Below are 26,123 nucleotides of genomic sequence, written 5' to 3' on the forward strand. Positions count from 1 at the left end.
TGGAAAGAAGAAGAAACTGGTTCCTTGCCGTTTGCTTCTGGGTGCTGTCAGTGATACTCTAGCAAATGATTCTTCACCCGAGCTGTAGCAGATGGTCCCAGGTTCATCTTTGTCCTGGATCACATCTTGTTCTCACATATTCATAGAACTAGCCTCACTGGGTTTCCTTCAGAGACACCAGCACCAGCCAGGGCAGTTTCTACTCCACTGTCTGTATATTATCTCTGTGGTTCCCTTCATAAAAGATTCTACATTCTAAAACCCCTCAACCTATTCCATTTTTTTCCCCAGGGGAGAGCGCAAACGCAGTGCCCTGCTACCACAAATTATGCAGTCGAGTTTCCCACATTTGGGGAAATCGCAGGGGTCAGCACATCCGGAGTGCAATGGATGAGCCTCATCCTGGGAAAACCACCTTCGTGATCATGGTATCTCCCCTGCCAGGTAAGTATACAACATGTTCCGTTTTTCCATGGGTTAATGGACCACAATTAGAAAGCAGTCCCTGCTGCCTATAGGTATTACTTCTTTCTGGAGTTACAGTCCTATAAATACTTGTTTAATCAGTCAAATTTCCTTTATTAAATTATCTCTGCTAGAAGAAAACTATAAAATGCTAGTATAAGAAACCAAAAGGTATCTACATAAAGTATATAATATGCTCATAGATAGGAAAACCTCACACTGTAAAATATCAGTATCACCCAAAGTGATCTACAGATATATGCAATCCCAAGAAATGTAAAAGTAATCATCAGCTTTATGTGGAAAGGAAAGAAACCTCAGATAAACAAAGCACTATTAAAGAAGAAAAACAAAGCAGGAAGTTTAACACTTCAGATCTCAAACCCTACTACACAGCCAGGGTTGTAAAAACAGCCTGCTATTGCCACAGCAAACATATAGAGCAACAGAATGTGTACATTCATGTGTATTGCAGCATTGTTCACAATTGCAGAAAAGATACAAACAACCTAAGAGACCATCATTGTGTAATGGATAAAACATTGTGTAAGGGATAAAACCTATTGTTCATAATAACAATAGGTGTGATCTGCATTGTCTTTTGTCATATAAGAGCTAAAATGAGAGAGACTAGAGCAGAGAGAAAGGGACTACGATTATGGGGAGGGAGTGGGTAGAACATTGAATGGAGTACAACCTTCAGACTCAGGGTCCCAATACTGGAAATCTCCTAAACTGAGAGACAAAGAGAAAGAAAACCGTCACCTAGAGCAAGCATTCTGAATTTGGACTCTCCTAAACTGTGTGTTTTAGGCTGCATTCGCTAGAGGAACGAAGCCAGTGGTACTTCTAGAAGAGTCTATACATATAGTGAGGAACACTATTGTAGAAGTGGCACGTTCACGGAGACTCCAAGTCTGTGTGTCAGGTGTTAGTGTGGAGGCTAATGATTAGCAGGATGATGACAGGTAGCCGCTACAGAGGAGGGTGAATCTAAGGACAGCAGATCAGGCATGTAGCTACATGGGCAATGACTCGAAGGTCAGCTATTCAGATGACAGGCCACTTTAATGACTCCCAGGACCAGCCAGCAATATAGCAGACCAGCCAAAGAATTGGAGGTAGATGAATCGAATGAAAGATCTGAAGCTACTAACAATCAAGTATATTATTCCACAGTATCCACTTATATTGGAAGCAGACAACACCCCAATTTATTGCATCAAGAGTGTTGTTTTCCACCCTAATCTTATCTCAATATGGAGGCTTAGAATTGATTGATTGTGATTACACTGTGTTAGGTCAGAACATAGAAGCTTGCTAGATGCTCACTACTAAAACACTGAGAATCTTGGCCCAGCTAAGTTGACAAAAATTCTTTATATCACGCTGTGAAAAAATACACGTTTTTCTTTGTGAAAGTCATCTACTCTGTAGTACTTCTTTCAGTAGCACTAGATAACTGAGACTTCAATATCTGTTTATATATATAATTTCCCCATGCCCTGAGTATTACTGTATGCTAGGCCAATAAAATTTCAACTGCTCTCTCTTAATTTGTGTTATGTAACATAGGCTATGAATTCCACTGTGGCTTCTTTGTGACACTTATTTTGTTATATGAAGAACAATTTTGATTTATTAATAGATGACACAACCAAACAAAAGGAAGAATTGTGACACCAGTTGGACGGTGTCTAGTATAACTCCAAGAAAATGGCGGAGGAAAAAGTAGGTAAATATGAGCAGTGACTGGGCACTGATTGGAGTCTTCAGTTGAACATTATGAAATGTACTCTATTAGTGCCATCGTGGAGTCTAAGAATCGTACAAACAGATTTTCAAAGAAACTACAACTAAAGAACACCATAACCTTGGGGAAATAGTATTGCCAATGACTTTTCCTGGTAATTCATCTATATCACTATAACTCTTCCCTGAAAACACACACACACCACAACTATACTAATAACACTCTTGTTCCAAGAAATGCATGTTCCTACAGCATGAAATATATATCTATAGATCAAGTCAATGAAAGCTCAAGTATAATCCACTATATACTAGTTCATTTAAGGGCATTAATAGATGGACACAAATAAAGAGCTCAATGTATAAACCATTGAAAAATGTTACACTGAACAAAGACAGCTTTATTTACTGCAAGATGTAATTCCAAACTGAGAATTATAAAATGAAATCAGACTCTCAGATAACATTTGATTCCTCCTTACACTTATTCAACTGTATCCAATCAGATATTGAAACCCCCTTTATCCATTTCCTCTCTATTCCTTTCTTTCCCACCATTACCATCCTCATGAAAACCCCATTGCTCATCTCCAACCTGACTGTGTGACTTTTCTCCCCATTCCACCTTAAGTCCTCCACACCAGTGGCTGCAAATCTCAACATGCAGGCCAAATCCAACCAGCTACCGATTGATTTATGGCTAACAAACTAAGAATGAGTTTTACAGTTCTACTTACATATGTTTTCTTTGCACTTTCAAGGTAGTTCCCCCCCCCCCCCACAACACACACCATTTTATTCTGTTTTCAGTTTCCCACTCAACAATGCTGACAGATTCGCCCCTGACATTGTCTCCTATTGCATCCCTACAGTGTGGCTGCGCTCTCCCCGTTTACACTCCACCTTGTCTGCTTCCATCCTCCAATTTCCCTGGACTTCCTTGCTTTTTCTTCGTTGCTTTTGGACAAATGTTGCTCGTTTGGTCTCCTTCATTCGCTGTGTTGTATTTCAAGTGGCTGTGTAAGTTGCTGGAGAAGAGCCTCAATTTTGACTCTTAGCCTACACCGCCTAAAGTATGTGCAGATTCTGCTCCATACTTCGTCAGATTTATTTATCCTAAATGACCCATATTTTAGGGGGAGTTCTTCCCACAAACAGGAATAGCTCCTATGTGTTTAATCTGAATACTTACTAAACGATGAAAAAGTCAAATCCTCTCATGAAACACTCTCACCCACCAAGTGAGGAAGTGAGGTCCTTTTTCATAAGGTTTTAATAATAAGAAAATCACTGTCACCTGCTGACTGGTGAGAGTTAATAAAATGCCCCTTTCTGGGAAAGCATTTACATTCACTAGTGAAAAACATTCCCAATCCTCCTGGAATTGAGGTTTCTGGGGTTCGTGGAGTTGATCTCGAATCTTGAGCCTGGGGTGGTCTTTTGAATTTTGAGCCTTGACAGGCTGGTCTCTGAAAAGTCATTGTTAAATCAAACAATTGTTTTTGTTGCATGCTGACAGTGGATTGCTACTCACAGGCAGAGTAAAATATCCTAAAGTTCAGGTATTGTATGAAAACAGGTCTTTTCTTCCATGAGCCTCCGGTAGGGTTTGAACTGCCAACTTTTCAAACAGCGGTTAAGTATTCCACCAACTATGCCACCAGAGCTCCTTTAACCCCATCCTTTCTTGCTCATCGGTAGACATAGTTACCTGAGCACTGTGTTCTTTTGAAGAATGTCATTAGTTTTACTCCAGGTTGAGCTGGAAGGTGTGGTTGGCACGTGTGTTTTATTTGGTTCATTTGGTTCTATAAAGCAGGTCTGAAGTTATTGCTTATTGTTATGAGGAAGAACGCAAGCACATGCAAATAGCCCAAGACTGTGGAACCAGAAGGAGAGGGTCTGAAGGGAGGGATTCAGAGAACAGCAGGCACAACTGTCTATTGACTCTTTCTACTGACTAGTTCATAAGTCTTGGGGAAAGCCTCTGTATCAGACAATTAAACTATTTACTTCAGTAGGACAGTCCCTGAAAATGCTAATGGAGACAGTGGAAGACGGACAGTAAGCGGCAGCTCTTAGTACCCAGGATAAGGGGTTTGACTCTTAGAAACACATGACAGGATTTCTTCTCTGTCACTGTTAGGAAAATGGAGTCGCAGCAAAGTCAAATGATGACCCCAAGCTTACTGTGCTGCATGCATTGATCGACGACCCCAAAACAAAAGCTGGTGGCACAAACAGATTGCACTTGACTAGCAGTTGACTGGTTAGCGGTTTGAACTCACTCAGCGGTGCCTTAGAAGAAAAGGCTGGAGATCGGCTTCCATAGAAATTACAGCCAGGGTCCACGCCGGCACTTCACGGAGTCTGGTGTGGTCCCTCAGCACTGAGTCTGGGTTTGGACCCAATGAACCTCTTAAACTATACGCGGTCTCTGCTCATTTTGTTTTTTTAACAGCCTGCTTTCAACAGGAGGACAAGGCCTTCCTATTGTGGGCTCTGGGGTCCCACCCTTTTACCTGTGCAGTGCCCATGGATCCGACCTCCTTGGAGAGGACTGTGTGTCTTCCCATCCACTTACCTTGAGTCTAGGAACTGGGTCTAGGAAAGGGCAGGGATTGCAGGGCCACAGAAGCACTTTGATCCGGTTGAGCTCTCTTGGTTGGAGTCAACTTCCTCCTCCCTCTGCTGCCTCTTTTAATTGCTACCCCTGAGACCTCACAGGTTCTGCACGGTATTCTCCTCCCTGGGTCTCATCAGGGCTAGCTAGGGATATGAGGTTTAGCATCCCAGCCACAATCCCGTAATGCATGGCTTACTTATTACCAAGACTCACCACAATGTAGATCATTACACAGGTGCTAAAACCTACCATTAATAACATTAAATAAAGCAGACCCACTGGCCATGGAGTGTGCCCCCACTCTTAGTAACCCTGTGGGACTGAGAACTGTTCCCTAGATTGTCAACAGGCATTGAGGTCATCCCACAGCCGGTCCCACTTGCTGTCATTAGTGTTCAATTCATCACATCTGTTCGTGAAATGGTCCTGACCTTCAGGTGGGATTTCTCTACGGTTGTGCTTGGGCTTTTGTGCATGTGTTTTCTTTTCTTCACCTTCAATTTGCAGTTCTGTTTAAGTCACTGGTGGCCTATTTCGCAGTGGGTCCCAGCTTTGGTTTTGGCTCCTGGTTAGGGGTTTCTCCAACATCATCTCTGGGTTCGAGCTTAGATTTTGTGGCTTCCCTTGGGAGGAGGCTACAGATGGCAGGAAAAACTAAATCCATTTGCAGCGTAACCTCCTAGGATAGGCCTCACTCAATTCCTTATGAGCAGTGTGCGAGGAAGCAAGTAATCTCAAACACAAAGGGAAAATTACAGCCACAAAAACTCTGTGGGGCAGGCCTACCTTGTAACACATAAGGTCGCCATGAATTTGTTTGCTAGGGCTGACAAACAAAGTAGCACAGGCTGAGTGTCTTTTAAGAACAGAACTGTATTGGTTCACACCGTTCTGGATGCTAGGAGTTTGAACTCAGGCTGTCTGCAGGGCCATGCTCGCTCTGCAGACTAGAGAAAGATTGCTGCTCCTCTCTGAGCATAGGGTTGCAGATGCAGCATCTCCGACTTCTCAAGCATGAACTATTCTATTTTCCCCGTGTGCCTGTCTATTCTCTTCTTTTATAAGGATATCACAGGTATTAAACGGGGCTCACACCGTGTTACTATGACTTCATAGTAACTGATAACATCTTTAAAGATTCTGTTCCCCAAGAAAGACACTTTTACAAAGATAGGGGATTTAGACTTCAATGTATTTGGTGGGGAACATAATTCAAACCATAACGCTGCCATTATCTAGCAGAGCTGCTAACTGACCCCTAATGGACCCAGTCCCTAAGTGCTCATTCAGGTCACTTTACCCTATGGGTCAAATTTAGGGAAAATATACTTACAGTCTTGATCAGACCCCAAATACCTCAAAGAATTCCCAGGAGAGTATACACGATGATGTTGTGGTTAGGTGCTGTCCAGTGGATGCTGACTTAGAGGCACGGATGGGGAGACTTCGTCTTACAGATATTGTACATATTGTCAGGAGAGAATGGTCCTGGGAAAAGGACAGCATGTCTGGGAAAATGGAAGAGTGGTAAAAAAGATGAGGGTCAGAAGCAGTACATTGATCAGGAATGGTCAAGGGTGTGGGACCAGATTCATCTTTTGGGATGGAGTGATACAGTGGCTGCATCAAGGGTCTCAGGCATGGGAACAATTGTGAGGTTGGCACAGGATGATGTTGTGTTTTGTTCTGTTGTGCATGGAGTCGTTATGGGTCGGGCCCACTCAACGGCACCTAGCAACAACATGATGGTTAAGGTTTTGTGTGAAAAGTGGGGGCTAGGATTCCTAGTAGTCTGAGAGTTAGTCTTGTTGTTAAGTGCTGTTAAGTCAGTTCTGAGTCATAGCAACTCTGTGTTCAACAGAACAAAACACCGCCTGGCAACCTCACAATTCTCTTTGTGTTTGAGGTAATCGCTGCAGCCTCAGTGTCAATCCATCTTGTTGGAGACCTTCCTCATTTTCCTGCCCATCCACTTTACCGAAAACGGTGTCCATTCCAACGACTGATCTCTCCTGATTAAATGTCCCGAGTATGTGAGATGAAGTCTTGCCATCCTTGGTTGTATTTCGTCCAGGACATATTTGTTTGCTCCTTTGGCAGTCCATGATAACTTCAATATTCCTCACCGGCGCAATAACTCAAATGCATTGCTTCTTCTGTCTTCCTTCTTCAATGTACAACCTTCACATGCATAAGAAGCAATTGAAAATTCCATGGCTGACGTCAGGAGAACCAAAGTCTTCAGAGTAACATTCTTGCTTTTCAACCATTTAACAAGGTCTTCTTCAGAGCTCTACCAAAACAATGCGCTGTTGATTCAATGAGAATTGTTTGTGGATCCAAGCAAAACACAGTGCTTGACAACGTCAAACTTTCCTCCATTTATCATACTGGTTCCCATTGATCAAGTTGTAGGATTTGGATATTCTTTACATTATGTTGTAATCCATACTCAGGGCTGCATCAGTAATCTTCATCAGTAACTACCTCAGTTCCTACTCACTCTCAGCAAGCAAGGTTGTGTGATCTGCATATGGCTGGTCGATAATGTCTTCCACCAATCCTGATGCCGAATTCTTCTTCATATAACCCAGCTTCTCCAATTATTTGCTCAGTGCACAGATTGAATAAGTTTAATGAGAGGATGCATCATACCTTTTCTAATTTTAAACCATCCCCTACAGTTAGAAAACCAAGCAAAAATACATACACACACACACACACACACACAAGCTTAGCAAATATTAAACTGAAATAACTAAAGAAAAAAATTCAGTCATGACTTGCAATATTAAAAGATTCAAAGGGCATTAAAAGAAAATGTAAAGAATGCAGTCACGATACCAAAATGAAACAGGCATCATTTCACCATTTTCATAGGTAGTATATGAGCAAGAACAAATAGCACTATAGGAAGAAATTCAAACCCCACTGGAAAGGTTAGCCAAAACAAGGTTCCAGGAGTAGAAATATTTCAACAAGCTGATGGTAGAAGCTCTCACCTGTCTATGCTAGGAAATTTGGAAGACATTCATATTTTTACCTGTTCCCAAGAAAGATGACGCAACAAAATGTTTTATTAAAGTACAACATTATTAATATCAAAAGCAAGACAATTTTTTGCTGAAAATCATCCAACAACAGTGGAAGCAGTACATTGATCAGGAATGGTCAAGGGTGTGGGACCAGATTCAGGAGAGGATGTGGAACAAGGGATATTATTGCCGATGTCAGATGGATCTTGGCTGAAGCAAAGACTAGCATAAAGGAATTCAATTGTGTGAGTCATAATAAGCTATGGATAGCGTTGAGAAGAATGGGGAGTCCAGAACACTTAATTGTGCTCATGCAGAACTTGTTCCTGGATCAAGAGGCAGCTGTGCGAACAAAGCAAGAATATGCTGCACGGTTTACAATCAGGAAAGGTGTATGTCCAGGCTGTAACCTCTACCACACTTCTCTGTATGCTGAGAAAATCATCAGAGAAGTTGGCTCATATGAAGAAGAATCTGTCAGCAGGATTGGTGGGAGTTTTATTAACAACCTGTGATATGTAGATGGCACAAACTTGCTTGCTGAAAATATGGAGGATGTGAAGTCCTTATTAATGAAGATCAAGAATTGCAGCCTTCATTATAGGGTACAAGGCAATATAAAGAAGACAAAAATCCTCACAACTAGCACAGGTAAATGGAGAAAAGATGGAAGTGGCCAAGGACTTTGTCTTGCTTGAATTCACAATCACGGCTCATCGAAGCAGCTGTCGAGAGCTAAAAGGACCGGCTTCATTGAGTGAATCTGCTGCAAGAGAACTCTTTAGAATGTTGAAAAGCATGAAGGTTACTTTGTGCCTGACCCAAGCCACGGCATTTTCTTCTTCTCTTTTTAGAAATCATTTTATTGGGGGCTCATACAACTCTTATTACAATCCATACATACATCCATTATATATCAAGCATATCTGTTCATTTTTTGCCCTAATCATTCTCAAAACATTTGCTTTCTACTTGAGCCCTTGGTATCAGCTCCTCATTTTTGCCTCTGCCCCCCTCTGCCCTCCCTCATGAACCCTTGATAAATTATAAATTATTATTATTACGTCATACCTTACACTGTCCGATGTCTCCCTTCACCCACTTTTCTGTTGTCCATTACCCAGGGAGGAGATTATATGATCCTTGTAATCAGTTCCCCCTTTATACCCCACCTTCCTTCTACCTTCTGGTATTGCCACTCTCACCACTGGTCCTGAAGGGATCATCCATCCTGGATTCCCTGTGTTTCTGGTTCCTATGTGTTTCAGTGTACATCCTCTGTCTAGCTGGATTTTTCAGGTAGAATTGAGATCATGATAGTTGGGCTTGGGGTGGGGAGATAAAGCATTTAAGAACTAGAGGAAAGTTGTTTGTTTCATTGTTACTACACTGCACCTTGACTGGTTCGTCTTTTCCCATGGCCCTTCTGTAAGGGGATGTCCAGTTGTTTACAGATAGGCTTTGAGGTCCCCAATCTACACTCCCCCTCATTCACAATGATAAGATTTTTTTATTCTTTTATACCTGATCCCTTTGACACCTCGTGGTCACACAGACTGGTGTGCTTCTTCCATGTAGGTTGATCACTGAAGACAAAGCAGGTGCATAAGCAAATGTGGGGAAGAGAACCAATGGTTCCCAGCTATCAAAAGATGTAGCATCTGGGGTCTTAAAGGCTTGAACCAAACAAGTGGCCATGGTATTTTCAATTGTCTCCTTTACATGTGAAAGTTGGACATTAAGCTAGAAAGACTGAAGAAAATTGATATGTTTGAATCATGGTGCTGATGAAGATAATTGGATGTACCATGGACTGCCAAAAGAACAAACATATCTGTCTCATAAAAAGTACACCAATACATACATACTTTGAGTTTCTTGCCTGGAGAGACCAGTCCCTGGAGAAGGACATCATGCTTAGTAAATCAGAGGGGCAGTGAAAAGGAGGAAGGCCTTCAACAAGATGGATTGACACAGTGGATGCAACAATGAGGTCACGCATAGGAACAAGTAGGAGGATGGCACAGGGCCAAGCAGTGTTTTGTTCTAGGGTCGTATGAGTCAGCATCGACCGGATGGCCCCGAACAACAACGTGTAGGACGAGGGGCTATTATGGCAGTCAATTTCAAGTGAAAACAATTAAAACTGCTTCTACCTAGTAAAATTGTAAACAAAATTAATGCCACATTCCTATAACCATCAAAAACTTGAAGAATAGAGGTGGTTTTTCTTACCATATTCCCATTTGCTTGAATATTAGGTATGTGCAAAAAACAGAATGATTGTGGAAAATGACAATGTATTCCTATAAACTTAATCAGGTCGTGACTCCACTTGCAGCTTCTGTTCTAGATGTGGTTTTATGACTTATGGAAATGAATATTCTTCCAGCACCTGGTAAGCAGATATGGTTGTTTCCTTTTCAGTGTCTTTTATTTCCCTAATAGTGTTCTTCGATGCACAGAAGCGTTTCCTTTTTATTTCAGTCTCTCTTTTTTTTCATTTTATTTATTTAAACCTTTTATTAGGGGCTCCTACAACTCTTATCACAATCCATACATATACATAGATCAATTGTATAAAGCGCATCTGTACATTCTTTGCCCTCATCATTTTTGAAGCATTTGCTCACCACTGAAGCCCTTTGCATCAGGTCCTCTTTTTTCCCCTCCCTCCCTGCTCCCCACTCCCTCATGAGCCCTTGATAATTTATAGATTATTATTTTGTCATATCTTGCCCTATCTGGCGTCTACCTTCACCCCCTCTTCTGTTGTCCGTCCCCCAGGGAGGAGGTCACATGCAGATCCTTGTAATCAGTTCCCCCTTTCCAACCCACTCACCCTCCACTCTCCCAGTATCGCCCCTCACACCCCTGGTCCTGAAGGTATCATCCACCCTGGATTCCCTGTGCCTCCAGCTCCTATATGCACCAGTGTACAATCTCTGCTCTATCCAGACTTGCAAGGTAGAATTCGGATCATGGAAGGGGGGGTGGGGGGAGGAAGCATTTAGGAACTGGAGGAAAGCTGTATTCTTCATCTGTGCTACATCGCACCCTGACTGACTCATCTCCTCCCCTAGACCCCTCTGTGAGGGGATCTCCAGTGGCCGACAAACGGACTTTGGGTCTCCACTCTGCACTTCCCCCTTCATTCACTATGGTAAGATTGTTCTTATTTCCAACTCTGAAAGATCACCACACGCATTTGTTTTCAGCTGGCAAGGTCAACACTATATTTGCACCATCCTTCCTTAAGATTATATCACTCTCCAACACTATGTTATAATTTTAGTTTGCAGGGACCTTCCTTGATCAACTTTCCCTTCCAAAAAAAAGTAACAATGGTCTAATACACTTATGACATTATGCTGGTTGAAACTGGTATGGAAGAATGCATCAATGACTTTAGACTTGTTTGTAAACATCTTCATGCTAGAGGGTGGAAAATTAATCAGAAAAAAATTTAGGTGGTTTCCATATCAGCGAAATTTCTAGAAATCCAGTGGTGTGGGCTATATCAAGCTATTCCTACCAAAGTAAAAGATAAGTTGTTGCATTTGGTCCCTTCCATAGTTTAAAAGGAGGTATAAAGCTAGTGGGACTCTTTGAACTGGGGGGGGGGCAACACACCCTTAATTTGGTTATGCACCTCTGGCCTAGTTATCAAGTGACTTGAAAAACGGCTAGTCTGAGTAGGCCTCAAATCAAACAAACAAACAAAGGCTCTACAATAGGTTTAGGCTGCCAAGCAAGTGTCCCTACCACTTGGGCCAGTTGAGTGAAGTGTTAGTGGCAGATAAAGATGCATTTTAAGGTCTTTGGCAGGCCCCTATTGATGAATTCAATGCAGATCCTTAGGATTTTCGAGCAAAATCTTACCACCCTACTCACTTTTGAGAAGGAACTTTTGGCTTGTTACTAGGCCCTCCTAGATACCAAACACGGGGCCACCCAGTCACCATGCAGCCTGAACTTCCCATCTTGAATAAGGTGTTATTTAAGCCACAGAGTTGTAGACATTACCATGTACAGGAGCATGTTTCATTAACTGGAAGTAACAAATACGAGATTGAGCTCGAGTAAGACCTGATGACAGGAGTTGCAAGAGGAAGTGTCCCAAATGCCCATGATCTCTTTCTCCATCCTATTACCTTCCCCTCCCAGCACTCACCTCTGACATCATGAGGGGTTCCTTGTCATCAATTGACGGAGGTAGTAAGCTTATAGATGGTCCTGCTTGATCGGTGAGCACCGCTCGGACGTGAGCAGCAACAGCACTACAGCCCCTGGAAGAACAGAGATGGAGAGAAATCCTCCCGATGGAAATACCTTCAAACAGTGTATCTGGTTGTTGATTTTTCTTGTAAAAAAAATGGCCAGGTGTTTGATTGTATATTCATTTATGAACTGTAGCTACATGATCAGGCACTTGGAAAGAGCATGATTGGAAACATGGTGATAAAAAGGTGGAGGAAAAGAGACAGATGCTTTTCTAAATGTGCCTAAAGCATAAAAATATCTGTGCCTCCTATGAATGTTCCAAGAAGTTGTATCTACAGGGAAGAATTATAACAATCAAGTGGATAGGGGGACATGTTCACAAAACTCAGTCATCTTTCCCCGAGCCACTGCTGCCACTGCCCAATGGGCTCATGAACAAAGCATCAATGGTGGCAGACCTGGAGGATATACAGGAGCTCAGCAACGTGGACTTCCATTCACCAAGGCTGATTTGGCTACTGTCACTCTTGAGTGTCCCATCTGTCAGCAGCAGAGTCTGACACTGAGACCAAGATATGGAAAAATTCTCCAGAGATATCAACCAGCAATGTGGTGGCATTTTGATCACATTAGATCATTTCCTTCATGAAATGGGCAGCATTTTGCTCATACTGGAATAGACACTCTGTATACAGAGTTGCCTTCCTCGCGTGCAAAGCATCAGCCAAAATTACCATCTGCGGATTTACAGACTGGCTTATCCATTGGCATGTTACTCCTCGCAGCATCGCCTCACATCAAGGGACTCACACCACAATAAATAAAGTACAGCAATGGGCCCTGCTCATGGAATTCACTGGCCTTACCATATCCCCCCTCAGCTCCATCAAGCAGCTAGATGTATAGAACAATGGAATGGCCTTCTGAAGATACAATTACCATGCCAGCTAAATGGCAATTCCCTGCAAGACTGGAGTAATATTCTCCAGAATGATGTGTATGTTCTAAACTAGCATTCAATATATGGCAGTGTTTCTCCAATAGTCAGGATTCATAGGTCCAGGAATCAAGGGTGGAACTCAGAATGGCAACACCCTTTACTTCCAGTGACTCACACATTTTGCTTTCTGTGTTTGTGAACCTACATTCTTTGAATCTGAAGGTCTTCATTGCAAAGGTAGGTGTACTCCTACCTGGAGACACAACACTGATTCCATCCATCTGGGAGTTAAGAATGTCCCCAGCCATTTGGGCTCCTCATGCTTCTAATCAACAGACAACCGAGCTGATTCCAGGAACCCAAGTGGAAGGTGAATTATAAGAATGACGAGTGCAACGAATGTATAAGGGTGCTTTGCTCAATTGATGTATGTACAGATTGTGATAAGAGCTTTATGAACCCCAATAAAAAGATTTTTTAAAAAAAGAAAGGACATTATTGTGTTGAGTAATGTGGTTGATCTTAATTGCCAAGGGGAAATGGTATTCATAATATACATGGAGGTATAAAACAATAAACCTGGAATCCAGGAGATTCCTTAGCACAGCTCTTAGTACTACCATACTGGGACTAAAGTAAATGGTATATTGTAACAACTCAATTCAAACAAGATTTATTAATGTATAAGGCCCTTCAGAAATATAGATTTGGGTCACCTAGTCAGGCAAAGAACAGGACCAGATGAGGTGCTTGCTGATGGCAAAGGGAATATTGAATGGGTGGTGGACAAAGGTAACTCTAAATAGCAGCTAAATCCACCAGGCCAGTTGCAGAAACGAGGGCTGTAATTGTCATATTTTCCCCATGTATATATGCATCAAGGAGTCCTGGTGGGATGTCAGGTAAGCGTTGGACTAGTAACCACAAGGTCAGCAGTTCAAGCTGCTACATGGGAAAAAGATGAGACAACCTACTCCCTCAAGACTTGTGGCTTCACCTCAGAAACTCTGCATAGGGACATTAGGAATTTGAATTGACCCTGTAGCTATAGGTTTGGAGTTTGGGATATCCGCATAAAATAGTTTTGTTTTGTTCACTTATGAATTATAAGACGTACATGAGTTTAGTGCATTACCAGTTGTGTTTGTTAGTTGTATTGTGTTAGGCGTAGGTATAAGTTTATAGTTAAAGTTTTCTAATGGTTTGGCAGTTAAGACCTAGTATTACCCATGATGAGATTTCTTCCAGAGTATAGCTTGCTTCTTCTAATAGATGTGGACCCTGCAGGAAATTTTGATTGATTTTGCTGAGTCTGGATCCTAGATCTAGTTCAGTGGTGGGACTCAGCCAGTTCATACCAATTCGGCAGAACCAATACCTAATTTTTTGTTGAGTTTGGCAAACCGGTTGTTAAAATAGCACTTGTAATCAGGGTTCTCTCTAAGGTGGGCTGCCCAGCCACTCAATGTGGGAATCATAAATTTACATTCTTCACTCTTTTTAAATATTCATCTGTACAACAGCATATTCTAAGCACCTGTGGTAATGTTCAGTCCATCCATTGGAATAAAAAATAGATGGAAACATACTTGTAATTTTTTTATTTATTTCATAAACCTTGCTATTCTTTTGATGAAATACTACATGTTTATTCACTTGAATAAACAAACATAGCATGTAAAAAGAAAAAGTACCAAATAACCAGAGGGTAACACACTGTCATTCATTTAATCTTTGTGTTATGCCACACATTCCCATGAGATATGATGAAAGAAGCAATACCTGAAGCATTCAAAGAGCCAAAACTATTGCCAGAAAAATAAGCTCAGCAGAAGGGGAAAGGGGTTATTCAAAGATGAACATAATGTGCTCAGAGGAGAGAAGTTTCTGTTTATAAAATATGAAACACAATAACTATTGTCTAATTGGTCTACCTCTAGAAGGAATGGGATCCCATTTCTAGAGTGGAAAGATGTTCAAGGATGAATCACACAGCTGATGATGCTCAGATCAGAGCAAAGAATCATGCAAATGAAGACTCGAATCAAGAAGCAATATGGAAATCACTTTACTAACAGTTTTATTGTTTTGTCAGGTATTATTTAATCTTTTTCATTAATATTTTAGGACTTTTTAATAATACAATCTAGTTTGTGTGTCTCTTTTATTGTTTTCATTTAAGTATTGGTTGTATGAAATAATAAATTATCTTTTGTTATGTCATTTTTTATCCTTAAAATGATCATTAAATTAACCACTTACTTGGTTAATTAACTTCTGGTTCTTTGGACATGTGCCAGCTGGCTGCCAATCCTGGAAGTTGTCAGCAGCCTCTCCTTTACCTGCTGATCTTAGATTCATTCATCTCTGCAGTCAGAAGCCTGTCCTCTGACTTGCCGACCTTTTCTTTCAGACCCACAAGTATGGGAAACAGGAAAATATTTGACTCTCCAGTCTCACATCTGACCCACAGACTTATAATTTTCCCGCCTCAACATCTATGGGAGCCATTTTCTTGATAGAAACTTCTCGAATATGTGTATGGATGTATACATAGGGGGCTCTGGTAGAGTAATGGTTATGGGTCGGGCTGCTCACCAATTGCTCCTTGGGAGAAACCTGTGGGTTTAACCTCCAGTACAAGGTTACAGTCTCAGAAAACCACACAGACAGCTCTGCTCTATCCCCCAGCATCACTATGAGTCAGAATTGACCCAATGGCAGTGGGTTTGTTTGTTTGTTTGGGTTTATTTGGGGGGGGTGTTTTGCTATGTATACATCTATCTGTTTCACTGATTTTGCTTCTCCAGAAAGTACAGCCCCCCTACTCTGTGTTTGAGAACAAGTTTCTTCGTATCTGAGTGTGAACCTCTCTGAAATGAAAATACCCGTCTGCCTCACATGGCTGTCATGAGTGCCCAAGAAAATGTTCTTTGTTTAAATTCATATCAACTGTAACATAACATACGTGTGCAAAATAACTGTCTGCCACCACAGGGAAAAAAGTGGAGTTAGCTAACTAGCTCTTACAGGAAAGAAAGCTGGGCCCTGGACCTCTCTGGCACCATTTCTATCTCACTGATAATGTGTGCAAATTAACCTGCTTACCTAAAAAAATCTAAGTGTGAAGCATACAACTTTCCTCTAGGTCCTAAATGCTTCCTTCACCCACTGTCATGATCACAATTCTACCTTACACATCTGGCTAGACCAGAGGATGTACACTGGTAAAGATAGGAACTGGAAACACAGGGAATCCAGGGCAGATGCTCTCTTCAGGACCACTGGTGTGAGTGGCAATACTGGGAGGGTGGGGCAAGGGTGGGGTGGAAAGGGGGAACTGATTACAAGGATCTACATATAACCTCCTCCCTGGGGGATGGACAACACAAAAGTAGGTGAAGGGAGACAAGGGACAGTGCAAGATGTGACAAAATGATCATTTGTAAATTATCAAGGGTTCATGAAGAAGGGAGGAGAAATAATGAGGAAATGATGCCAGGGGCTTGGGTGGAGAGCAGATGTTTTGAGAATGATGAGGGCAATGAATGTACAAATGTGCTTTACACAACTGATGTATGTATGGATTGTGATAAGAGTTGTATGAGCCCCTAATAAAATGATTAAAATGAATTTTAAAAATAAAAACTCTAAGTGTGTGATTTATATCCCAATCCCTCTAAAAATTCTCATTTAAACATTGTTTCAAAATGCCACACTATCTGTAGCCAGTCATCCAAGCTGACACCTTCCCAGGGTCCTGGCTAAGGCTCAGTCCCCTTGCTTTGTCCTTGGGGGCTTGGGCAGAACATTGCTTTGATTCTAAGGATATCCTGAACCAATTTTCTTCCTAATAATGATATTTAAATCAAACTCACATTGAGTAGTTGGCTGAGCTGTCTCCTTCATGAAGGAAAAAATCCCCAGCATATATCATAAACCCCTCATAAGCCAAGTGATTTTAGAGCTTCAGATCATAGGTGACTTATCTCCAAATAAAAATTTCTTGTAGAGGTATAATAATGGTGCTTAGGAGTTTTTCCAAAATTATGTCTTAAACAGATATTCTCTAGGCCAGAAAAAAAATTATTACAAATTCATCCCAGAAAATCGAGAGAAATTCAGGGATTTACTCTAAGAAAATACTTTTATTGTTTATGGATGATGGCATTTGAGAGGATATTGGGCTCTGCAGTACTTAGGGTTGGGCATTAAGAGGTACTTGCTAGCAGAACCAAAATAGTGCTAAGAACGGTGAGAGAGATGACCTTTGTCAGATCTCAAAAATGCCATTCTCCCCATATAGAACTTCATTCACCTACGCCAATTCTCATTGGGTCAGATCACATCATATATTTTATCATCATCAATTTCCAGCCAGCCAAGGAGTTGACTCTCACAAAATCCTAAATGTCTTCCCTTCCATCTTCCATGCTTCAAGTCCAAGTTCTTCTTCCTCCTTATATATGTCCCATCCCAAGCTAGAGTAATTGATCTTAATTATGTAGTCAACAACTATCTTCAAACTCCCACTGTGTATCTGACATTCTTACCCAAAAAATGAGATTAAAATAAAATATAAAATAAGGTTCTCACGATTGAAAAGACTGGTTCAGGAGATCAAGCATTAAACAAATCATTATAATCTGATGTGAAATAAAGGAAAGAAGTAGGCGTTATAGAGATCCAGAGGGAAGAAGGTCAAATCCAACTGAGTCGGAGGCTCGGGAAAAGGCTGCCCGGAGAGGATGACACTTGAATTGCTCCTGGAGGTTGAGAGGTACCTTCCAGCTACACCTGACAAGGAGTATTCACTACATGCGCTCAATTAGGCCAAGTGCTGTATGTGCATTAAGAATGAAAGATAATAATCTCCATTTAGAGGTTTAGAGCAGATGCACAGCTTGCTTATAAAGTATCACAATAATATGAGGTGATTATGTGGAAAGTCCGCTGTGAACATCTCAGAACAAGACTGGTGTAGAGAAAGTCAGAACTAGTATGGAAACTTGATAAGAAAAAATAATTTGGTTGAAGTTGTTTCTAAATAAAAAAATTGTTCACAATTTTTCTCCTAGGGAAAGAATGTAAGATGAGATTGTGAAAAGAAGAAAGGATCATTTTAAAGTTCTAATTTGAACACAATACTCTTTGCCAGAGTATCTTGCTTGGAGAAATTTCCACATTTCATTGACTGGGTGGGGTTATCACTATGTAAACAGTTGAGGAAAATATTTAAAATTGTCCACTGTCCTCTAAAATCTTCTGGATAGATAAGCCATCTCTAAGAAGATGGCTGATACAAGAGATTTTCTTTTAAAAAGCAGACATACCTTGCAGTATCTTCAAACCCTCTATTATCTCCGGTAATCCTTAAGTCACTTCAAGGAATCATATACTTTAAGTAGAAATAGCATACTTGCTATAAGCAAAGTTTTAAATCATATCTTCCTTCACACTTTCTAATTATATTGCCACTCAGTCCAAGACAAGTCCGTCTAGGAAGTAAAGCCTAGCAATCTTTTTCTCAAAGGTCACGGCTTTGAAATTCCTGCAGAGTTTGTACCAAATCAACAATGAACAACAACAAAGTTGACATCATAGAAAAATCTGAAACCAACAGTTCTAGTCAACTGTAATTCCAATACGCATGGCAATATCCTGGTAAAGAGAGAACTGAAGGCAGGCCTGCAGTATTGCCCCCAGTAGCTTATCAAATGCTATTGAAGTCCAAACAATCACAAAATTCAAAAGGGAATGATCCCACATTAGCCTTGAATACAGGAGACAAAGCAGGTGCACGTGCACACGCGTGCACACACACGTCAAACCGTTACAACAGAGTCGATGCCAACTCATGGTAACCCCACAAGGTACAGACAGAAATGTGCTCCATAGTGTTTCTTGGCCATAATCTTTATGAAAGCATATCTCCAAGCGTTTTTCCCACAAGAACCAAACTGCCAACATTCAGGCTCATTGCCCAGAGCAGTCAGTCTGTGGCCCCCAGGGACGTTAGAAGGAACTAAAAATAAAAAAACCACCTCCCTGACATTAAGTCACTTCCACCTCACAGTGTCCATGTACAATGGGGTAGACCTGCCCCCTGTGAGTTTCCAAGACTGCCCTCCTTACAGGAGTAGAAAGTCTTTCTTCTACAGAGGGACTGATAGTTTCGAAATGAGGACCTTGCTGTTAGCAGGCCAATGCATAACCATTACACCAACAGGGCTCCTCTTACAAAGGTCAGCAACAGCTATAAAATTATAATATGGTTCTCATACGGAGAAAGCACATGGAATCATACTGATCAACACATCAGGAGGGAGAGAGCTACATTGAGAGAGCAGCTTTGCTCAGCGACGTTCCCACCCTCATGCTCCTAAAAGAAGCCAGGTGTTTGTCATGCCCAACCCAAGGGTCAGCCAGCAAGACAAACGAAGGAGTGTTTCCCGAACTAGTACAAATTTTGAGGCTATACGTCTCCACTGGAGACTGAACAACATGCCCTTCACATCTGGGACTGAACGCCTTTCCATATTGGAATAATAAACGTTTCGAGATTTAAAAAGGTGGCATTTGCCCCAGGACAAAATTCAGCGGGTTAAAAAAGAAGGTAGAATGGACCAGGAAACAGAGGGAGGGTGTAGAATAGTCAATAGCTCTTTGAAGGGACAGTAGTGACTAACAGAATCAGAATGTGCATGAATTCAAAAGATGACCTGCTCTACAAGCCTTCAGCTAATTCACACACACACACACACACAAAGTTTAAGAAAAGAAAGAAAAAGAAACTTGGCCATGTGCTGGGTGATGTGCTGGAGTTTTAAAGAGCAGTTGACACAGCTTCTAGCATTATGGCAACCTGCAAACTACCACAGCACAACCCACAGAAAGGCAATGGCCAAGGGGTGGGGCAGAGCTACATCTGTTGTTGCTGTTGTTGTTGTTCTTAGGTGTCACAGACTTGTTCCCAACCCACAGGGGCTTCATGCACAGCAGAACAAAACACTGCCTGGTCCTTTGCCAGGCCACAATTGTTCTTCACTTGAGCCCATTGAAGAAAGGCCTGGGATTCACTTTCAAACATCAGCCAATGAAAATCCTATGACACACATGATCCTGTCCACAGTGGATCACTGGGATGTCAGAGGATCAGGCACTATTTTGTTCCATTGCTCATGGGATTCTCATGAATTGAGGACCAAATTGTAACAACTAACAACAACATTAAATAAAGTTCATTTTACAGTTAAGGCTTCCTCTTTGTGATAGAATCCTATGCATTTTGTCAAATTCATAATGATCCAAGTCCACCACCACAATTTACTTTCATATCCCCGTGAAAACATAGCCATATGTGTTAGTCTGGGTAGACTAGAGAAACAAATCCACGACACACATGTGTGAATGAGAAAGGAGATTTATATACAAGAGCAATTGAACGTTGAAAGAACAGCCCAGCCCAGTCCAGATCAAGCCCTTAAGTCTGATATTAGCCCATATTTCTGCTATCAATCTATAAAGTCCTTTTCAGACTCACAAAGCACATGCAATGAAGCTAAATGCTGGATGATCACAGGTCAGTGGGTAGAAAGTCTTTGAATCCAGTTTGGAAAGATGTTTGGAAACATCTGAGCGCGAGCAGGGGTCTCTCTGGGGCTTCTCCGGCTTCCGAGATCTGGTTGTGCCCATGTGACTTGTCTTCTGCAATGTTTCCCAGGGAGTAGCAGAGAGAGAGAGGTGGCTTCCACCTCCAAGGAGGAAGTACCAGATTTCTCAGAATTCTCAGGAGAAGGCCATGCCCACAAAAGTCTCATTGGCTATCTCCAGATTGACAGCCGAGACTCCACCCCTACACTCTTAATCCTTAAATTGACACCAGATTAGGGGACTGCCACAGCATACTTCGGGGATACCTTGTGTTCTAGTTCCAGACCACTGCAAGAAAGCAGTTATCATAATGAAGGAAGTCACAGAATTTTTGGTTTCCTGGTACAGGTGATGCCTGACACCTGATCCCTTCAAAACCTCATGAGCACACAGGCTGGTGTGCTTCTCCCATGTGGGCTTTGTTGCTTCTCAGCTAGATGGCCGCTTGTTTACCTTCAAGCCTTTAAGACCCCACATGCTATATCTTTTGATAGCCGGGCACCATCAGCTTTCTTCACCACATTTGCTTATGCACCTGCTTTGTCTTCAGCGATTGTGTCATGAAGGTGAGCATCATGGAATGCCAGTTTCATAGAACAAAGTGTCCTTGCATTCAGGCAGTACTTGAGTGGAGACCCAATGTCCATCTGCTATCTTAATACTAAGCCTATAAATATATACACGTAGATCTATTTCCCTGTCATCATATATAAATATATTTACATATATACATTGCCTCCTAGTTCTTTCCTCTATTTGCTTTTACTTTCCTCTTGTCCCACTATCATGCTCAGCCTTCATTTGGGTTTCATTCATTCCTCTCAGTTACATGGCACTTGATCAAGCCCTACCAGGCCTCTTACACCTTCCTCACCACTCATTTTGGATCACTGGTTCCCTTGTCCCTGGGTTTCTTAACACCACTTACTTTCCCTCTCCTCCCCTTCTCCCATGCCTTCCCCCCCCACCCCCGCCAAAACCATTGGTTCCCCTGTTTTCTCCTTCAGATTGCTTATCCAGCCAATCTTATCTAGATAGACCTTCAGAGATGATAATAGCACAAAACAAGACAAAGCCAAACAAAGCAACAAAAGAAAACAACTACCAATGACTAAAAAAAGAAAATCCTGTAAATAGTTCAAGGTCTGTTTGTAGACCTTTAGGAGTATTTACCGGTTGAGTCTGAAGGGGTGCCATGCCCCGGCCCCAAAGTCTATTTTTTGCATACCTTCAGGATGTCATTGTTCTGTTACTCTTGCTGTTCTGTTGCACACCCTTAGTGTTTTGCCTCAGTGTGATGGGGTCAGATCAGGCGCAATTCCCACACTGTGCCTCCAGTGTTGTACTCTGTAGGGCTATGAGTCAGTGAGGGATGCCGGTCTCTTCTGTGCATTGGCTGCTTTGAGCAGGGATATCGTCCTCAAGGTTTGGTGGGCCAAGATGTGCTCTACTCTCTCTTCCTCCCCCTTCATTTGCTCCTGTGTGCTCTGATCAGACATGTCCCTCTCCCTAAGCTGTAGCTTCAGTGCTGTCCTCTGAAGTCAATTCTTCCAAGGGGAGAGGGGGCTGTCTACATAGCTGGGATTGGAGCCGGCCCCTCAGATCTCTCTACTGGTTCCCTGAAGAAGCATAGATTTTAAAGACAATTTCATTCTTTAACTCATCAGAAGTCAGAGTGGAATCCTTAAAATTCCCTTAGCAGCAAATTATGAATACCTAAGCATTTTTTCTTGGATTGGACATCTGAAAGGTATGGGGCAAGCCCATCACTCATTTGGACCTCAGAGTCTTCATCTGCAAAGGGGTCTAAATTTTTTTAATGTATTTGGCCCAAGAAAGGATGAGTCTGGAAGGCTATCTGGTCTGGTTTAACATCTTAACAGCTCCTGAGTTATTGGCCCATAATTGAAAAGTTCAGCTCAGTAGTCCAAGAAAGCACACATATTTTCAACTCCTACATTTCCTGATTTTTCCTGAATCTGACCCAAAGACACCATGCGTGTGCTCCTGATCAGTTATCTCATGAGTCCTAGACATGCTCTTCCTCTGCTTCCCTGCACTCTATCCCTCAGGCCCTCCCCTCCTGCTTAGCCACTTCGGCCCAGAGTAGGAGCACTGGCTCTCCTTCACCCATCCCCACTGTCTTGTGCCAGCTGCTAGGTCAACTCCACAAGGAAGGGAAGTCCCGCAGGGTCAACAATTAAAGCTATTTTTCAAGCAACGAGAGTTCTACTAAAATTCCCATCTAAGGAAACTTATGAGTGATATGTTCAATGCATAATTAATATTATCATTAAAGGTCAAATATTAGTTGTCAGTGAAGAATGGGGCAATTATGTGAAACTAAATCTTCACCAGTCAATAAGGACCAGAAAGAAATGTCTGGCATACCACCAGGGGAGCATTTGGCCTAGCGAGCTCGCTGCCCTGGAAAATGAGAATTAGACTCTAATTATCTCATTGGCAGGTTTCAAAAAATGTTTAAATACATTCTCGACAACTGTCACAGTGTCAAAACAATTATTTGCCTGCTTGAGCAGGTGTCAGGTATTGTAAATGTATATGTCCTTGGGAAATTAAATGAGAAAGTTTTGAAATCTGAGGTGTAATCTGGACCCCTAATTATAGCATGTACAGATACCTCTTGTCAGGAGGCAAAGAAGGGGGACCACTGATTTTCCGGCCCCCCTTTTCCCCTGAGGCACTAATTCTGAACACAGAGAGAAGTGAAAATACAATGCACTGCCCCCTGAACATCCAGGGATTCAAAGTTATTTTCCTGCTCTGCTTGCCTTTGAACTAGCATTGGTCCTCACACATGCACTAACATTCTCTGCACATTCTATTGTTCTCACCCATATTGTCTCCTTTGATTCTCTAAAACAGTACTTTAAGTTTGTTTTTTAATCATTTTATTAGGGGCTCTTACTACTCTTATCACAATCCATGCAGCCATTGTGTCAAGCACATTTGTACATTTATTGCCACCATCATTTTCAAAACACTTCCTTTCTACTTGAGCCTTTGGTATCAGCTCCTCATTTTTCCCCTCCCTCTTCCACCCTCCCTCCATCATGAACCCTTGATAACTTATACATGTTTTTCATTTCTTACACTGACTGATGTCTCCCTTCACCCACTTTTCTGTTGACTATCCCCCTGGGAGGGGGTTATATACTGATCATTGTGATCAGTTCTCCCTTTCTCCCCCACCTTCTCCTTCCACTCCTGGTATCGCTACTCTCATTATTGGTCCTGAGGGGTTTCTCTGTCCTGGAGCCCTTTAAATTTTGAAAGGCACCACCTTTGTCCTAGTTATATACGGAGAAGGTGACTAATGGAGGTTTTCCAAATGCCGATTCAGAGATCTCTCTCTTACATGCCCCTTTGTGTAATCACCTTCCTTCCTAGTCCAGTAACTAATGCGTGGCTAGGATTACTTCGATGCTCCACCTCCTGCTGCCGTTTTATGACTTGGAGACTGATGGACAAGTGAGGACTAAGTGAAACAGGCAGCCACCAACATGGCGCCCCTCGGACAATTCCCAAGTAACAAGCATGACATTAATGTTGAGTGACTGGTGGACTGGCTGAATAACACCAAAAAGAATGCTTCAAATTCAAGGGCATACCACTCAATCGTTGCTAAGAAGCTGGCTTTGGACAAGGTACAAGATTTCTTTATTTCTTCTTGAGTCAAAGAGACAAATTTGTCCATCTTTTTGGAATATGACTTCAACCTTCATAAATGTTCAAAGTTCTCAGAAAGCAAAGGTAAGAAGATAAAAAACCAGTGTCGAGTCAAGGGAATGTTCATGGGGAACAGAGAATATAAGATAGTCTTTGAAAAAGACAAGGAGAATGTTGACAGGTGGCGATGGGGGAAAGAATATTGAACTAGGGGAGGGCCCCAGTAGCCTGAGAGGGTCTTATGGTTCCATAACCTAATGTTCTCCAGAGCTTTTATTGACAGCGCTATGTGGTGCAGGCTCCAGTCAAAGCCAGCAACATTTGAAGGCTTCTTTCTGAAACTCAGTATGCTGAGGACTGAACCACAGAGTAAAGGGGTATGGATTCAGACACTCATCACACACATTTATGGAAGATTGTGAGGGAGGGGGGGAGACCATCACATGTCAAGTGCTAACAAAGGAGTCCTTACTAGGGCAGGGGTCAGCTCAGGACTTGTCTTCTCTTCCCTTTGTTGTTCCTCACAGTCCAATGAGAGGGCACCGTGGGCTAATATGATTACTAACCCTGCTGGACAGATGATTACGATCACAATAAGGAGTCCTTGGGGCACTACAAATGAAACATTTTGTTGCTTGCCACAAGGTCAGTGGTTTAAGCTCACCGGCTGTTCCAAGACAGAGAGATAAGGCTGTCTGCTCGAGTAAAGATATACAGAAACCCTAAGGAGCAGGCCCACTCTGTCCTAGATGGGGTCTGTATGAACCACAATGTACTTCATGGCAGTGGGTTGGAGTTTTGTTTGTTTTTTTTAGCATCAAAATAATAACAAAAGTATCCCTGACTCAAGGGCAGTTGATTTTAATGCCTTGTGCAGTCTAGGCAACCACAATTGTCACGTATCACTTGTGCATTGCATGTTTTGTACATGTTTGTTATAATCCTCACATTTTCCACTATGGTGTGACCTAGTCCTAGCTCCCAAAAAGTCATCTCCAGTTTCCAAAAAGAAGTACTATGGATTAGTTCCCATGGTGGTTGCTGTTGATGTCTGACCAGACATCAAACATCTGACCTGGCCCCGCCCTACCAGATTGGTATCACCTAGAAACGATGAGTGCTGGTTGCCATGGGCCCCCAATCTAACTTCCTTCCAATTTTAACATTGGTAAAGTGGGACACCAGCAGGACACCATTGATAAAACTCATATCCTGGCAGCCAAAAATCGTACACCCTAGCTTGTTGTGCATCCTTTCCAAAAATCAGGACTTTTAAAAAACACCATGGGATGCAGGAAAAATTGTTAAAAATCAGGGCTGCCCCGCCAAAAGCAGGATATCTGGTCACCTTACCAAGTCTTGGGGAATTTTCCTTGGCTTATGAAAGCCTCTTTTCAATCACCCCTCAGGAGAGTTAACATCAAAGGCCTCACAGGGGTTGTGTCTCAAGGTGGGAACAATTCCACAGAATCCCTCAGGCCAAAATTGAGTTTCCTGAGATCATATCCTTACCTGCCTCTTCCCTTCAAGTTTTACCTGAAAACACCTATCAATAAAGACCATGTACCAAAATCTCTATCTCAGGCTCTGTTCTAAAACCAAAAAAGTCACCTACTCTTTCAGGACCCCCATTTCCTCACCTGTGAAGTCCTGACAATATACCAAAGGTGGTTGTGAAAACTAGATGAGTTGATGTAAATCGTGCTCCTTGTGAAAGTCCTGGGCTTAGTAAATCGAC

The 26,123-nt window shown here is 42.0% G+C and overlaps 1 non-coding gene and 1 pseudogene across 1 annotated transcript; one reads left to right on the forward strand and one right to left on the reverse strand.

Annotated features, from left to right (window-relative positions):
- Positions 1 to 288: 288 nt before the first annotated feature.
- Positions 289 to 452, reverse strand: LOC142447515 (U1 spliceosomal RNA). Its single transcript, XR_012784212.1, has one exon. It is a non-coding gene; the product is annotated as a U1 spliceosomal RNA (small nuclear RNA).
- An 11,389-nt stretch (positions 453 to 11,841) lies between these two features.
- Positions 11,842 to 26,123, forward strand: part of LOC142446126 (heterogeneous nuclear ribonucleoprotein C-like) — a 61,624-nt pseudogene continuing 47,342 nt past the window's right edge.

The sequence above is a fragment of the Tenrec ecaudatus genome, chromosome 4, assembly GCF_050624435.1.
Source record: "Tenrec ecaudatus isolate mTenEca1 chromosome 4, mTenEca1.hap1, whole genome shotgun sequence".
In the NCBI taxonomy this organism is placed as follows: domain Eukaryota; kingdom Metazoa; phylum Chordata; class Mammalia; order Afrosoricida; family Tenrecidae; genus Tenrec; species Tenrec ecaudatus.